Consider the following 18,341-nt stretch of genomic DNA (forward strand, 5'->3'; position numbering starts at 1 on the left):
ACTTTAATAAAGGCCACAGGGTGAAGTTTTATATCCTCTTTAAGTCAATTAAATGCTTTTTGATTTCTCTTAGTCATCTTAGTGAAAGCTCTGCAGGCAACAAATAACCCCTTGAAAGATTTCAGGATGAGCACAGGCCTGCTATTAAATCATAGAAATCTGATTTGTATCATAATCTGTACATTAATCTCAGCCAATAATAACTCAATTTATGCAGAATTAACTGATTTTCAAGACATGAGCTTGTTATGAATGCAGGCAAACCTCTTACAAAGAAAACATTAGTGAAATATTAAACTAAATGAGCAGTGCTGGGATTTAAATTTGGATTCTCAACCATATGGCCTGACCTACAGATGTGAAGCAAAATATAATGCTGAAAAATTGTCATTCAGTGAAATGTAATAGTGTAAAAATACACACAGATGCATATATTCACACACACACACACACACACACACACACACACACACACACACACACACACACACACACACACACACACACACACACACACACACACACACACACACACACACACACACACACACACACACACACACACACACACAGCAGAAAGCTGATTACAAGGTTAAAAGAAAATCCAGCATATGTTAAAAAAAAAAAAAAATGCCTTTAGAGAATTAGTGCTTTACATAAAGTTAATGCCTAGTTAATGTTTCTTTCTTTCTGTTTTTTCCCCCCCAAAGCATCCATTTAACCTTAGAACCAATACAACCCTGGATTATGTCGACAGTGGACATTCAGCCAACAAAGCACTCCAGCCCTTATGAGAACGGCCCATTAGCAAGGGGGGAAAAATCATAAATCTCCTTATAAAGAGCAAAAGGAGATGTTATAATAACAGATTACATGCATTTAATGGCCAAATTTACATCCATAAGCTTGATGTGATGCTAAAAGCATTTGACGCAAACAGATGTTTGCTGAGTGACGTTTTGTCAAGGAAACTATAGGACGAGGAGGAGGAGGTGGCGTAGGCAGCTACAGAAACGGTGAAATCATTATGAAATCACACCCGCACGGTGGCTGTTGCCAGTTTATTCTGCAAGCTGGTTGTTCAGCAGCTTGTTCTGCTCAGTTTTTCCCTGTAACACAGGTGCCAAGGAAGTTTCAGTCCAGTGTGTTCTGTGTCAGAAAACACTGGCTGAACAAAGTTTATTGCTTAAAGTATTAAACCTGAAATGTAGAGCAGGTGACCAACTTGCCGATAACTAAAATCCTAAATGTAAGCAATGACATTTACATACTGTCTGTTCATGGGGGATATTTGTACTTGTAGATAATATATATAACATATATAGATATGAAATACGTTAGATGTAACTGTACTAGTGATGTTTGCTTACATTATGTTGTCTCATAAACAGATAATCATGTGAGCTACCAATACAAACTGTTTATCTGGCCATATAGTGGCAAAAATATCAGTAAACAAATGGACATTAGAGAAGTGGATTATGCTGCAGGTTTTGAGATGTTTCTGGAGACATTTTGATTCTTGTTTTGCATCATAAAAAATCTAAACTGAAATGAATTTAAGCTGATTATTATTGGTGTTCTCTATGAAGGATGAAGGTGAGTGTTGGCTACACCCCAAATGGTTAGTGAATGTTCAAATTTTACTAGCCACTCAATAGATTACTGTTGTTGCAAGCATGAACTTTCACACTCAAATAAAGTGAAATAATTTAACTTTAATATCCTAAAACAATTGGGTGTCAACAATTTATCAGACAAATATAATTCTTGTAAGTAGTGATTGTAGTATATTATGCCTTTATTAGAGAGATGGCAGGAAGAGATGTAGAAGGTTTTCTGGCCAGTATTAAACTGTGTGGTGGGTGATCAGCACTGGTGAAATAACTATAAAATACTATAAAATAAGGTCAAATCAGTGCCAATAGCATGCTAACCAGACAAAACTGTTAGACACGTAATGACTTCAACTGCCAAACCTATCCTGTACTCCTCATACAATACAGAGGTCAAAGGTCAAGGGGCCTCCTCTTGCTTCGCAGACAACAGTACAGTGTAGAAAGTCTTTGAAAACCACATACAGCTCTATTTATGTTCCTCTCTGTCACATATAGGGACAAGTAGCACATGATTTTTAAAGAGGAATCAGATCTATGACTGCTGAGCTACACGACAGGCCTCGTGATTGACAGTTTCCTTATTTTCTGTCGCTGTATTGAGCTTCCGCCTCATTCTGTGTGTCTCTCTGGGCAGATGGAGAGGTAGATGGAGAGTAGAGGAGGATGGATGCAGAGTTTGTTGACAGATGCCTCTCTCTCCGCCGCGTTGTAGTCACTGCCCACCTGTTAAGGGCAGCAGTGAGCTCCTGGAGGCGAGCGTGTCTGTTGTGGACGCACGCAGGGAGGAGGTATGTGTGTGTGTGTGTGTGTGTGGGCGTTAAGTGTGTGTGAACGAGTGCAGGTGCATGTCTCTATGTGTCTCCTCTCCCCTGTGGTAATATAAAGCGCAGAGTGCGGAGCAAGCCTGGATGTGTTTATGGGTTTGTGGATCAATCATATGTGTGTGTGCATGTGCGTGCATGTGTGTGTTTAGGGGAGCAGGAGGCGTGTGCCCTCCCTGCACCCCCACAGTCGCCACACGCCTGGCCACCTGCTCTGGGATTAGAGAGCATGCGGATTACACGCGTCACAATGGAGATACACAAACACAAATATGCCCTCGGCCAACAAAGGACACACACACACACACGCGCCGGACAGTATCACAGCTAATCGCTTTTAGCATCTTCAATATTTTCATAGTTTGGGAAATCAAGCCGCTGAATGAGACGCCAGACGCTGTTTATGTTTTTGTTGACTGATGCTTTTAGGTGCAGGATTGGAAATTTGAACTTCTGGCTTCATTTCTGTGTGTTTATTTAGGAAATCTTAAAAAGAAAAAAGTTCACATGATTGTTTCAGGTTGTTTTATATATATATATGTGTGTGTGTGTGTGTGTGTATGAGCAGCCCAGTGAGGTGTTTTGCCATGCCTGCTTCACTGGAGTCCCACAACAGATCTGCTGTCCTACTTTTCAACCATAAACACACTGTGACGTCAAACACAGAGAAACCAACAGGCGATCCACAAAACAGAACGCTGCCATTAACAACAACAATAACAACAACAACGTGAACAACAGAAACTCTCATTCACAGAAACCTAAGTGACAGACGCACCACTGGCAGCCCTTGTGTGTTATTTAATTGTTCAAGAGTCCATCCAAAGATGACTCAAAGGAGCCTTTTCTACACAAAGTCTGTGAAGAATAAAGACTCGATGAATCATGATCAGTCATATGATGGTTGTTGGAGTGTCTTCATTATGGGCTTTCTCACTCAATCTTTAACATATATCCAAACGGGAAAACATACCATCCTATACACAAGAATTTCAAGGGTCTTTGAAACAATTTTACATGCTAAATATTCTATTATACTAGTCATGGGTAACACTACGGAGCATGTAGAAACAAATGTTTTCTTTGGCTTTTGGGGACTAAAAGTCAGGATATCTCCACCACTACCGCATCGATTTTGACCCTTGCTTTTTAAAAATCTGTGATTCGCAATCCCCAGACCTTAATGTAAGTGGAAAAATCACTGGAGTGCCCCCTTAAAAATTAGTTCACATAATAATAAAAAGGTAAATTACGTGTAGTCTAACCAGCAAACACTGAACACAATTACCATTTTTCCAACGAAGAGTCATTTGCAAGTAGATGAAGTAGTTGAATCACAAGTAGATTAGAGTTGTATGGCTTAGTCAGGATGTTAGTTATTGGTGTAACCTCTGAAGATTAGCTAGATAAATTGATAAAAATGAGCGTTGTCAATGTCAATGGTGACCAGAGTATTTTTCTCACATATAAAGACAAGGACTTGAATAAAAACGGACGTACAGGTTCTTGAGAGTTACCATGATTTGCTTGCATGTAAATGTAATCATCATCTCTCTTACATTTGCTGCTGTGTACATGATGTAATGTGGTAACAACATGCAGCTATAGTGTAATTCAAACATATTTTAATATGTTTAAACTAAACCTATCAGAGAAATGACTGTATGCTGATGTAAAAGGGGGCCAAGATCCTGATGTAGCGCCAAATATGATGTATTACAACTGTAAATGTTTATGGACATTATAAAACATTTGACCTTTTTAGCACTTGTTGGGTGATGGCGAAGAGTAAGTGGCCTCCAGGCATCTTGTGTGTGTAAATTGAGTCAAAGTGGGATGCATGGGTGGGGAGGCGGGGGGTATCTGCTACCAGTCACCCCCCCCCTTCCTTGCCTCCTTTTGCCCCACAGGGTCGGTGGGTTTGTTTTGCTAATGACCCCATCCCGTTATGACCTCATTCAGTTTGCGCTCGGTAATTGGTGGCACACTGACACACTGCGGTGTTGGAGGAGGGGCTCACGCCTGGGGGGGGGGGGATCCCATTGTAAACATTCCTCCCTTACAATTAAAGTATTGTTATTGATGATTAACGGCAATGAAGGGTAATGTGAGTCTGTGTGTATGTGTGTGTGTTTGGGCAGGGAAAAGAATAATGAGGATGATGTAGGAGGTGAATGATGATGACAAGTGAGGTGTTACCAAAGATTAACTTCGACATGGAGGGAAGTGGCAGTGATGGAGATGACTGAGGAGAAGTAATTTTCTTTTGTCATGCTCTCTTGATGATACTCTTCACATCTGCAGCCGCTCATGTGAAGCCCTTGAGCAAGGCACTCAGTTAAACTATCTAATAAAACTGCATATAGGCGGAAAATCATGTATACAGTATGTCTGAGAGTATGATAATCACCAGAAAATCACTGGCGAAAAGTTGAGGTACTTGGACCTTTTCTGAGTATTTCCACATTATGCTACCACTGTATGTATTTGACTAAATACTAGCTACATTTAATATCAGGCTTTTTATATACAAAATGTGATCAGCTAATAAAATATGACACACTGTACAAGTTCAAAGGAGCAAATAATATCAATAAGCTTCAGCTCCCACTTCTTTTTTGTTACACATCCAACAACACACATCATAGTCTCCCTCATCTCCAACCCACTATTTTCCACATCCATAGCTCCCTCTTCTCTAACCCTTTTTTTTTTTTGCTTAAATTTGCAGTATAATTTCTGTTTTCCTTTTTTTTCTTCTTTAAGCTCTATGTTTCACATATGTTTCACGCATTGCACTTTTCGGTCTCCTTTTCAACGTCACATATTTGGTATTATATGGTTTGGTTTTAACACAAGAAAATGAAGATGATTACCTCAGCTCAAACAGCAAGGACATGAAATGCTTCTTACACAATAACGCATCCATAATAATGAACAAAATAATCCAATATAACACTAACATGGGTTATTCTGCTTTTACTACTAATATTTTAAGTATATTTTTAGCCTACCACATTTTTAGGTTAAGAAAATTTGTACTTATTTGCTACTTTAAGTAAAGTCAAACTTCACAGTACTGTCACTGCACAAAGAGACCATTTAAATATGTTGCACTAATGTGGCGGATATCATTATTATCTATGAAAGAAGGGAATACGTTCCTGTCTCATCCTCCACCTCCCTCTTCCCAAAACTTTCTTTTCACTCAAAGATGGATGCCTCTCTTTTTTGCACGGATGGGAGGTAAACTTGTGGACTCATAATATGGCACGAAATTATACCCTGGAGATCTGTGTGTGTGTGTGTGTGTGTGTGTGTGTGTGTGTGTGTGTGTGTGTGTGTGTGTGTGTGTGTGTGTGTGTGTGTGTGTGTGTGCTTAAGCGTTAAGTGGCTGCAAGTCTCCTGTGAGAATACGCCTGGGGTCATTCATGGGTTTCTCTAATGTGTCTGTCTACATGCTATTATTCAAATGAATTTAAGGGTGTGGGTGTGTGTGTGTGTGTGTGTGTGTGTGTGTGTGTGTGTGTGTGCGTGTGTGTGTGCTAATGATTTCCACTGAGGAAATGCGCCATCGATTGCACATCAAAAAGTCACATAATAGCTATCAGTGTTAATTATCATCCACTATGTATAATATGTAATTACACAGACATGATTCTCCTTGATTATAGAGCATTTATACATTTAATTACCATTTATTAAGTCTTCTATGAGCGTGTGTGTTCTGCTTCAGTGGTTTTGTCAGGTTAACAAACTACTCTGCTGGTGTTACATTGTGTGTGTCATGCAGGTGAGCCTCACGAAGCCCCCACACCCCCCTTAAACATCATAAATAACAAAACGAATCAGGGTGACAGTGCTTGTGTTTGCATTTGGTTTATATCTGTGAAAAAACAAACACTACACATGTGTACATGCGCCCACGAATGCAAACACAAACATCTTGCTTTTTCTTTTTTATATACTTTCAGCGGGTGGCAACAAAAGTCATCCCAGCAACCACCCTCCTCCTCCTCCTCCTCCTCCTCCTCCTCCTCTGCATTATCACCTCTCCTCTCCCTCTCTCTCCCCTCTCCTCATCCCACTATCACATCGGACAGGGTCTACTTATAGTACCACGCCAGAGAGGAGAGAATGGGGAAAGAAAGGGTATTATGACAGTGAGGAGAGAAAAGAGAGGGAGTGAGAGAAAAGAAGGGCAGACAGGGTATTATGAGAGAGAGGGGATGAGAGCAGTGAAGGCATTTGGAGTCTTTATTCGCCTTCCTAAGCCACGGGCTCCGCTCCCAATCCGATTGGTCGATACGGCCAGCCATGTAAATGAAATGCAAAGCAGAGAGACCCTGACTTCCCTTTGCCAATTTGTGGGGCCCTTTCTCTCTTCCTCCGCCGATGGCTTCGTTCTTTTATCAGTCTGTCTTCCTCTCAACGTGACGCCTTTCTTCTTCGGTATCACAGTCTGCCGCCTTCAACCTCTGATTCTTCCTCTCTCTCTCTCTCTCTCTCTCTCTCTGGAAGATAATGATTTGCCTTTTTTTTCCTGTAAGAGCTGAACTCTGCACTTCTGTAATGTTCTGCACGAAGGATTTAATCCACCCAGGCTTTTTAAAAATATTTCCTGGGAAACTCCAGTGGTGATTAAGCATATGCTCTTTTGCATGCGTGCGACTCTGTTTGTGTGTACGCAGAGGCACCGCGCGCTGTCTGTATAATGTTGGATTTGAGGCCATTAGAGGTTCTTTCCTCTTGCTGCCTCTTCACTTGTAGTTTTCTTCAGCTGCATTAGAGGAAACGGCACAGGCGTCTTCTCCACACATTATTTGTTTGTATCAAAACACTTTAAAACCACTCCCTGATGTGGTATAGACGTTTCATTTAATGCCCATGATGGAGACCCTCCTCCACCCCTGCAGAAGGAAGGTCTGGTGACACTAAAACTCTTCCCAGGGGGTCGACCACTGGTAATGGGGGCTCTGGCTGCGTAAAGCCCTGGCTGTGAGATTTAGGTTGCAGTTTATTTATTTTATTTATTTTAAAAGAGTCTAATCAGCTCCAGCAGTGTTCTTTTAAACAGGATGGGGCGGGGTGACAGGCCAATAGAGGGGGGCAGGACTGATGATGATGTTTTAAGTGGAGACAAATGCAACAGTCTGTCCCAGATTAAAGATGCCCACCACCACCACCACCACCACTGTAATCCCTGTAGCGCTGCCAAATTGGTATTTTCCTTCCCCTCTCTGGACTGAGCTGCACTGAACGAGCAGAGACTGGGACAGTAAGAGAGTGACATGTCCGCGCTGACCTGTCTGACTGAACGTCCTGTCCTCGTGTAGAGTAGGACTAAATGTCTCTCTAAATTGCCCTGGAAAAAAAAGGCAGTTTGTGCCCAGGTTTACTAGAAATGACTGTCAGGGTATCCCCCCCCCCCTTTTTCAGGCTCAGCTCTGCCAAAGAAACATGTGTGAGGAGAGCTCATTGATTATAACTGTAAGCAGCCAATCAAGCAGACAAAGTAAACAGCAGAACAATAAAAAGTAATCAGACAAATGCAAGAGTTAAAAAAAAAGGAGTATAAAGTTCGATGGTCAGCAGATTAGTTATCATGCAAACACTGCCACCTGCAGGTTATTCTTCAAAACACAGCTGCTTCATGTTACATTCGGCACCAACACAGCACTTCAAACACTCACACAGACATGCACAGTGAAGACCACATGGTGGGCCAGACAATTCAGCTTGTGGGTGGGGAGAACCTCACTTCAGAAGTTTGCCCCCCCCCCCCCCCCCCCCCCCAAAAAAAAAAAAAAAAAAATTGCTTCCAAAATGCATCTAGAAATACAACTGCTGAAACTGATAATGTAATACTTACTGATAATGTTGACTCACAAGCCAAAATAATCCACCTTTAATCCACATTGAAATTCTCTATTACACACCTTCACCTCTTCCCCCACAGAGTGCAAGTGCAAGAAAAAAAAAAAAAAAACAACCCAGCGACATCCTGCACTGGCTTCCCCACCCCCCAACAATGCCAGTTATACTGGTTACACTGGTGGAGGATCTGAGGACAGAAACTGAGCCCATGTCTTTGCTGTGGTGAATCGCATGTTTTATTTAAACACTTCAAAAGCAATTTATCATTTCATCTGTCTTCTTCTTACAATTTGTGTTAAATTACTGCATTTTTCTTTGTAGACATTGCCACCAAAAATCATAATGTAAGAAGCATGTAAGCACTACATTTAGTGACTTGTTACAATACATATAAAACATGACTTTATGCATCAACATTTTTATTACATTATAGGCAGATGATTAACGATCACTTTTGTTACTTTTGAAAATAAATTATGCACAGTAAACACACCATCTGCAGTTGATACATTATAATTTGTATTCTAGGTTATAGGCCTTTTTAACAGAAGACATATTGACTCTTCATTACTTTATTAGTAACACCTGTGTTTTTCCTACTATGACTATGAAAATGTCTGCAGTGAAAAAGGCCCACTTTATTAGGGGAGTTTACCACCAAAATAATGACAATAACAAATCGGCTAACCCTTTGTCATTTTCTTAACCAAAAACTGTCAACTGAGAAAACTCAATCCACTGAAGCTTCAGAAACACTAAGTAAATTGACCTTTTTATAGGAATTACTCATCAAGCTGTCTTTTGCACCTTTAAGCTCAACATTTCATCAGCTTTGTCTTTTCTGCTAAAGTTTTGCATTCACATGGAATTTAAACCCAACTCAGAAGTGAAAAAGGAAATCAAATTCCATCTCTGACATTTTTAACCTACACTTCAATACAGCAAGGGGGAATATGATTTAATTTGAGGTACTCACGCATTAAAAAAACAACACTTGACAAACTCAACAGAAACATTTGACTTCTCAGTGTCTGTTTTACTCTGGTTAATCCACAGAGCACAACTACTTTGTACTGAACAAACAGTCCCTAAAAACTGCTAATAGGTGCAAAACCTCAGCACTTAGAAACACTACCTGCATGGTTAGATACTACTTTAGATAATTGAGACAATGTGTTTTTTTGTAATTTGGGCGAATTGGCTTTTTATCAAAAAGCCTTTCAACCTCTCCTGCAACAAACCAAATCCACCAATATTTCCTAAAGAAACGTGGAAACGTGTGTGTATTTGGGTGTGTGTGTGTGTGTGTGCGTGTGCGTGCGTGCAGGTCTTCAAATGACGGGCAACGTGTGGGAAGCTACACTACAGCTTCCTGACAAGAAGGAGGAGGCCTACCATAACACTTGTCAGAAAGGCACAGAAACACACGCACTGGCACCCTCCTCCTCATCCTCTCCTTCCCCGTACTCCCATCAACCCTCTCTTCCTTCCTCCCCACCACTCTCTTCTCTCCAACTACACCCACCCCTCACCCCCCCCCACCCCCACCCCCCCTACACACACACACCCACACCCTGCACAACACAGTCCTGCCAAGCTGACAGCTCCAAGCTCCGTGGAAAATGAGTCTCGCTCGCATTACAATCGCACGGGACAGATTCCATTAGCACTATCTGAAATTGAGCGCGGGGAGCAGAGAGCGGGAGGCAGCGGCGTGCGCCCTTATCAGAGGGAGAGGGTGAGCTCTACCGACGTCACTAATCCACCGGACGGGATTGAGCAGGCACAGGCGCACACACACACACACACATATACAGTGAAAGACAACTTGGAGCGCACACATGGGAAGACACAGAATGCATACACACATTCTTTCATATACTGAAAGACAACAGGCGAAAACAGACAGAAAGACGTATTCACACATACCTAAAGACAGGAAACTCATGAAAAACTCATAAACACACACTGTATATAGATAGAACATCCTCGGCTCTCACATTCTTCAATATAATGAAAAGGGCCACAATTTGCATTTAACTGAAGGAAATGATGAAACTGGTAGAAAACAGGCAACAGATCAACAACTCTCTCACACAGCCTCTCTTTCTGTGTGTGTGTGTGTGTGTGTGTGTGTGTGTGTGTGCGTTCGTGTGTGTGTGTCTTTCTGAGTCTCTTCCTGAAGAGCGCTGGCAGGTCTGTTCAATGCTGCTGCTGGTGGGATTTGTAACATGTCAGTCCGTCGGTTTGAGATGAAGCTGAGCACCTCTCACACTTACTGTGTGATCTCTACCTCCCTGCTTGTGTGCAGCACCCCCCCCCCCCCACCCCAAACCCCTCTTTACTCATATACACACAAACATCCTTGCATGCATACAAACATTAACACATTCTACAAATACTTGCACACACACACACACACACACACACACACACACACACGTGCATTTGCAGGAACACCCCACATGAACCCACCCAGTGTTCTCATCCTCAAAGTTATTAACCCCTGACACATAAATCCAAGGGTATGTGGGTGTGTGATATTAGCTGTCTGTGTGTGTGTGTGTGTGTATGTGTGTGTGCGTGTGTGGGAGGGAGGATGGGGTTAATCTTTATGTAGTGGGGATCTTTCACACAAGATTGCTCAATTTAAATAGAGCGGGAACACTTTGATGTCGCCAGCCCTCCCTCCCTTCTTCGTTCGCTCTCCATCTCTCATTCACCCCTCTAATTTGCTTCATGTTGCCCCCCTCTGTGCCCTAGTGATAAGGTGTAATAAGAAATGTTTTCAAAACAGCTCTCACCTACCATGCGGTGCTAATTGAGCATGTGCTTGATACAGCCAAAGAGCACAGTCCTAATCCTTGACCATTGAGGGTGCTGAGGAGAGGAAAAAGAGAAAGAGGAACATTCAGTTTTTCATGGATGGAGAACAGCGAGTATAATAAAAAGGGACACATGTGCTTGCATCAACAAAGTGCCACTGGCAGCCCTGCCCCCTTCAAACACATAAAGTAACAAGGAGAAATACCATCTTCATTAGCTGTCATTTACAAGGAATTACAGAAATGCCTCCTCAGGGCTGTTATTGGTCATGCTGAGAGCGAGTAGCGAGGGCGACATCAGGGAGGAAAAGAAAGAAATTTGCAACGATGTGGAAACAGAAAAGTGTTTGGCCTATATTCATGTGAACCCACAGGAGCACCACCCTCATAATAATGTGAAACATGAAAGGCATTAATTAATATTACATGAAGACACATTTAAAATTTCTATTTTCAAATTAGCTCCGTTTCATCCATAATAAAAACAAACACGAACAGGAATTATTATCAAAATTAAATGAACAATAATAATCACAAATACTGATAAATATATGAGACGTGTAGGATGCATACATAATAGCAGCTTTTTCTCAGCTATGAAAGGCTGGAAATCTGCACTGTGATATTTAAATGACTAAAAGTAACATGACACTCACATCATTCACAGCAAAAATACAGCCAAATTAAAGAAGAAAAACAATAGAGGGGGGCGGTAGGTTAATAAGGGGGATACATTTAGGTGATTTTGCTAACAAAGTGGATGACATCCCCCCCTTATACCCACTCAAATCACCAAATGGGCTCATGCATTAGCATTTTATTCTGCTTAAATTATGATTCAAAGTGAATGTCAACAAAAAACTAAAAAAAAAACTTGAACTAAACCTCTGTTTGTGTATTTTAAATACCTAATTCCTGACAATATGATAATTGCAAGATAGAATATTGTAATTAAAGGATCAGCTCACAAAATATTTGTTTGTAAAAAAGCACATTCTTTCAAGTAATGCAGATAGCTTTGGTTTTATGAGTCCTCTGATCTATAAATAATCCAATTTAAACATATAGGCTAAAACTACATTGGAACCAGTCTAATAATTATCACCATATGCAAGTTTTTCTAGTAGAATGCAAAGTCTCCTTAAGATGCTGAAAACCCCAAATTGCATGCCCTCATCATCCTATAGCTAAGGCCTTCATCACAGCATTAAAACATTACACTTAAAAAATCTGTCTTTTGAGAAACAGTGCCTCTGTACTCTGGATGATCCTCTGAACGCACTGTCAACAGTTTTCATAGAGACGACTTATTTCATAAAGTAGATCAAATTAAAACTGTCCACCACAGAGACAGACGTCTCAAAATGTGGGCAGAAGTATCCGTGTGACTACGTACCACTAGAGGTATGTGAAATATGTTTTTTGAGATGTGGCTGAACCCCTTCATATTGTGATAATGATTTCAAACCATATGTGAAGTTAAAGGTAAACTGCTTGAATGGCGTATGTATAAAAGTGAGGGGGATTAGTCACTGGAGACGACATGCTGGGTTTGAAGTAAAGTACCATTATCAGCAGGCTTCACATGAATGCCACAATGAGGACATATACTATACATCCCTGACAGCTGATGTTAGCCGTATATGGCAGGTGCTGAAACAGATTCCCTCCTCCGTCATATTCTCATCCACCTAATCTAGGTTTGGCTTTTCCTTCACGTGACAACAGCTTCCATAGCGGCAGAGTAGGAGACCACTTGGTGAGACACAAGACCGTCTGGATTACCAACCCGCTGCCACAACATCACCTCCCTAACAGGATAACACAGCATAATAAACTCCATAAAATAATCAAACTTATTACAACTCTTAACCCCTGTTTAATACATTCTGCTCAGCTTACGTGAGCTGGCATTCACTGCTAGTCGAGCCACAAAAGAGAATAGTCTTATAAGACTAAGGAGAACACAGAACAGCAGCTTGTGATGCCTTAATATTGGCTTTAATTGGATTTGTAAATTATGTGGCTAAATTAACACTTTCTATGGCTCGGTGACTTAGTGAAATGTGTATAAGGGAAGAAAAAAGAAGTGAAGGTCTTAAAGTTAATTAATCGTCTGTGGCCCCCAGCTTAATTAAAGTTTCCCAGTGTTTGTAGTTAATGGGTGGATTGATGGAACAATAGTATGAACGCCCCCTGCTACCTCCAGTGGGAGTCCGCAGAGAGTTACGGAGAGAAAAGCACCAACAAACACACACGCACCAACTCAGATAGATGCCTTCACATGCTATACTACACAGACATACGCATGAACACACACACACACACACACACACACACACAGAGGAGAGTCCCCTTCAAACTTCCCTGTCACACATACCCATTACTCCCATTGAGGGTTTCACATTAATTAGCTAGGATCAAAACCTACAAATCCCTCTACTGAGAATTTAACTGTATTACTAAACCCTGCCTCCATCATCTATGCGAGGTCCCCTGACACACACACACACACACACACACACACACACACACACACACACACACACACACACACACACACACACACACACTTTAAGCATGGCTGGATAAATGTGTCAGGAGACGCCAGGGCAAATAAAGACCTGCCGGGCCCCTTTTGACTCTCAGTTTTTCCCAGTCTTTGTGCATCGTGTACTCTATTTTCAACACTTGCATACACAGCCCCAAGTTTGCAGTGCAATAATCTGATTTAACACAAACTAATTCAGAAATAAATACCTGAAATAATTAGTCTCAGAGCCTTAATTCATTATATCATGGTTAGCAAACAACTTAAATTAACACATCCAGCAGACACAGAGCAACATTAAAATTCAGGTACAGTCACGTTTCTGTAGACCAGATGAATGTAAGTTCAATATTCACTCTCCTTTTAGCTTTGTTTTGGTCATTAACCACAAAATGCTGCACTATGTTCACCAGAGCTAATTGCAAAGTTTGTCTGTCTGAGACTCTTATCTCTAAAATACACTAAATTGCTCCATATGTATGTATGTATGTAAATCCCAGGAACATTGTACGTGTATATATCACAGATTTTCTGCACATTGCACATTTATCTTGATCTGTATGATGATATATTCTGTATGTTAATCTCAGGAAAAATTTACATCTAATCTCAAGAATTTCTGCATATTGCACATTTATATTTTGCAGATTTATTTACACAAAGTATCCAGTTTGCTGTATATAATATATTATTTATTTATTTTGACCCTATTTTTAGCACTTTGGAAACCTTGTGTTTGTTAAAATCGTGCTATATAAATAAAGTGGATTGGATTGGACTCTATTTTTAGTACACTTTTTTCCACTGTAGGCCTACTGCTGTGTCAATGAATTTCTCCCAAGGGGGGTCAATAAAGATACATTTTTTATCTTATCTTCTCTTTTGAAGCCTCGAGTTCGGCAAATTAATCATTTGTCATCTTGGATTTTCGGAGCCTGGAGTGACGATATTTAGAGGAAAGGGTGGAGCTGACCCTAATGATAGCTGGTAGCTTAATTGCCACGTTGGATTTTCGCTTGTGAAAAACAAACTTAAGACCATTAAAAGAAAATGTACTTACCAGAAAAACTGAATGTCCGTCTCCTTACAGGGTCTTTTAGTACAACCAAACGCCGTGCAAGACTTTTTACGCCACCAAAATGTTCAAATTTACTTTCATGTGAACTGAAAACACACTGAAATAGCAACGCTACGCTTACACCTGTATTCTGTGAATCAGGGGTTACGCTATCTTTACGTCGTCGTAGCGTCTTGTCAACGTAGCCACGCCCTAAAGTAGGTATACTTTAGGTAGGTATACTTTAGGGCGCGTCCTTTGCCATCATCTTTAAATCAAATTGGACCATCTTTTTTTCTTTTTTTTTAATTACATCATGCTGCATAAAAAAAGACTTGAAACTAGCGATAGAGACCATAAACTCATTAGGAAACTGTTTACTGAGGTAATAAATCAAGTGAGAATGAAGTAGGATCATGTTCTCATATAATAAGACATCTTCTTGGAGCCAGTGGAGTCTCCTCTTGATGGTCATCTTGATGGCTGTCACTTTTCAGACCTAGAACAATTACCTTGAAGATTCTTTTAATAACTAACCCCATTCATATTACACAGTTAGTCTACATGAGCCATTGTGTATATTAAATACCAGCAACCCTTATCGTGCCAGTTGAAATTGTGCTTTAGTACATATTCCCATATTCCCAAAGAAAGTTACAATTCATTTTCCACTCAGTGACTGAGGGACTTCAGCAGGGTACTGGGGGCCTGCGGTCCAAACCTTGAAACTCAAAATGAATTAAATTAACAAACGGGCATTTCACCCAGTTTTCTTGTCTGTGCTGTAAGCAGAGTGCAGATTAATTTTGGGCCAATATGTATCAGTCAATATAACATCTACAAATGGGATCAAAATGTATGAGCCTTCTGAAATGAATCCCCATGGTGAAACCCAGGATAAGGCAAGAAGAAAATATGTCCTCCATCACAAACTTTCAGACATGAAAAAATGATGCAACCCATGATTTCAAACACAGGGTGCCATTATCTGGGTAAACTGACTCTGCTCAACACATCCACACTTCTGTTATTGTATTAATTATGTGCTTTAAAAAAAGAGACAAACCTGTTTATACCTTGAGGGCAAAATGATTCAAGTTCTAAAATTCAAAGTTTACACTATTGAGGGCACTGAAAATTTAAAAAATGCCTGGTGTGAAGATGTTTAAAAGACTACTTTTGTATTGAGAAATTCTGTCTAAACAAATGTGTGCTATAACAAATTGACTACTAAAAAAATGTATACCTTATAATCAGTTGGAAATTGTTTGTACATCTTAAAATGTACCACAATTAACTTATCTATACTGTCTCTTATAGAGTCTTAGGAGGTTTTTTGGATTTCTCTTTTTCTCCCTCCCATGCTTTGAAACAGATTAAATGTTGTGTGGCACTGAGATACCCATGAAATAGGCTTCATAATCTTTGGAAGAAAAAAAAAAAGCCTCCTCCCCATGGTTCAAGAGTGAAATAATTTCTGAACAAACTTCTGAATAACACCACTCTCAGCCGGTCTTCAGGAGTCTTTTCAGCAGACCTTCCTGAATTTCTCGCAAAGGGAGCGAACTTCAGTCTTCTAAATTGCTATTTTAAATCAAGCGTTTTGTAATTTTGCAGATTTGCCGCCTCTTATCGCTTCTTGCATGGTGATGTACATGACTGCCAAAACGGCTCATTAAAACGGTTGATTATTTTAAAGAGGTGATGCAACTCAAAGCAACCTTCATCATGGTGTGAAGAGCGAGGAGAGGGCGCCCTCTGTTGGGAGTGAGGAGCAACTTCTGGCAGTTTATAAGTACAATCTTGACTTCAAGTTGCTCTTTTTCATAACCTCAAGAAAAAAGCAGTGATAAAAACAGCCACACAAACAGAGCAGATTCAACTTTTTAACAGGTTTTATTGACATGTGTATAGCGATTGTCTGTGCACCATACGATTACAGAAGAATATGATATAAAATAATACAAAATAGCTGTACATAACGTGGATGTTTCTTAAAAGGAATGCATTGTTAACTGTGAGGTTTTTCGCTGTGTGTGTATTACGTGTCAGCTACTAGCTCACCTAATCAGATGAGTTCATAAATTGAGGAGTTTCAGGTTTTGCCATCTATAGAAAGAAAATCAATTTATAATTAAAAAAGAAAAGAAAAAAGGGAAGAGATAATGATGTTACTGATGGTCATGTTAAAAACAACCTGATAAAACCTGAAAAATATATACTGTATCTGAATTTTTTCAACAATACTAACATCTAAAAACAGAGAAATTGCATATGGACATCTATAACCTCAGGAGGGTTTGAATTAAGAATAAAGTAAAAGGCGGAAAGTAAAGAAAACTGAACTAAAACAAATGATCCAAGCAAAAAAAAAGGAGAGGAAAAGAAAAAAAAAGGTAGTGCAACGGTTCTTCCATCCACATGCCAATGGTGTTACAGTAATTGTTGTATATATTATCTTCAAAAGCAGGATTCACTGGATTTGGCGTGCTTAGTAAAGGGCAGCAGATCGAGGTGTTTTCATAGCATGTTTGTGCCTGTTTCACTAACCCCCCCCCCCCTTTTTTTATTTAGACCCGTATGTGACTGATCCTGGATCTGTACTGATCTACCTTACTGTATGCCTTCTATAATTTTCCCGTTACATCTGATACATGTTCACATCTATGTCCTATTTATGGTTTTGCAGTTTGTAAACCTTCCTTCAGGCGTTGCCAGCTGAGAATCTGAGATTAAAACACTAATCCTGAGCTACAGTAATTACAACACTACGTCAATTATCCACCACACTAGGGAGTTTAAATCTAGTATTTAGACTTTTTTTTATTCCTCAAACGATGTTGCCTCTTTTGTTCCGAGTGGTATTTTATTTCATTAGCTTTACATCATCGGTCTAAATACAAAATGAAAACGAGTGTTGATGTGGACATCTCTCTGCAGTGAATTAGTTTAGTGGAAAGTATTAGCATAGTAGTACAAAGTGGGATTCAAGAGGTCTCGTTTACAAACGTCACGCATCTATCAAGTATGAGGTTTTGTCTTAGGCTCTCTCTCTCTCTCTCTCTCTTTTTTTTTTTTTTTAGTTTTTGGAGACGTCTTCCAAAAAGAAAGAGAAAAGCAGTAATGCTGCAGTTTTGACAGCTGAGGACCCGGAAGACATCTTGGTCTGCCTCCTCTGATGAGGACAAAGCTCTCAGCATGAAGGAAGAACAGGTTTGCAATCCACCGTGCAAAGTTTTCGAGTTACGTGTGTGTGTGTGTGTGTGTAGTGTACATACTGTATGTGTACGTTCAGCACATGCAAGCTAGACACAATTTCATGTGAGTGTGTATTATCAATTATACGTCTTCCACACTTGAGGCTATTATTGAAATTATCAGACTTTTTCAAGCTAGATCGTCACCAAGCTACACCATAATATTCAGTTACAAAAATAGTATCACAATATAGACCATTCAATATGAGCACCAGGGAAGGCTAAACATAGCCTGAGTATTTGGCTACATTCATTGTCTGGGCAATGGTTTGTTTTTTTTTTTCTTACGGTAGCAGTGTGTAAGTGTGTGTGTTGAACACAGTGTTGGCAATGT

The sequence above is a fragment of the Scomber scombrus genome, chromosome 17 (assembly GCF_963691925.1).
Source record: "Scomber scombrus chromosome 17, fScoSco1.1, whole genome shotgun sequence".
Classification (NCBI taxonomy): Eukaryota; Metazoa; Chordata; class Actinopteri; order Scombriformes; family Scombridae; genus Scomber; species Scomber scombrus.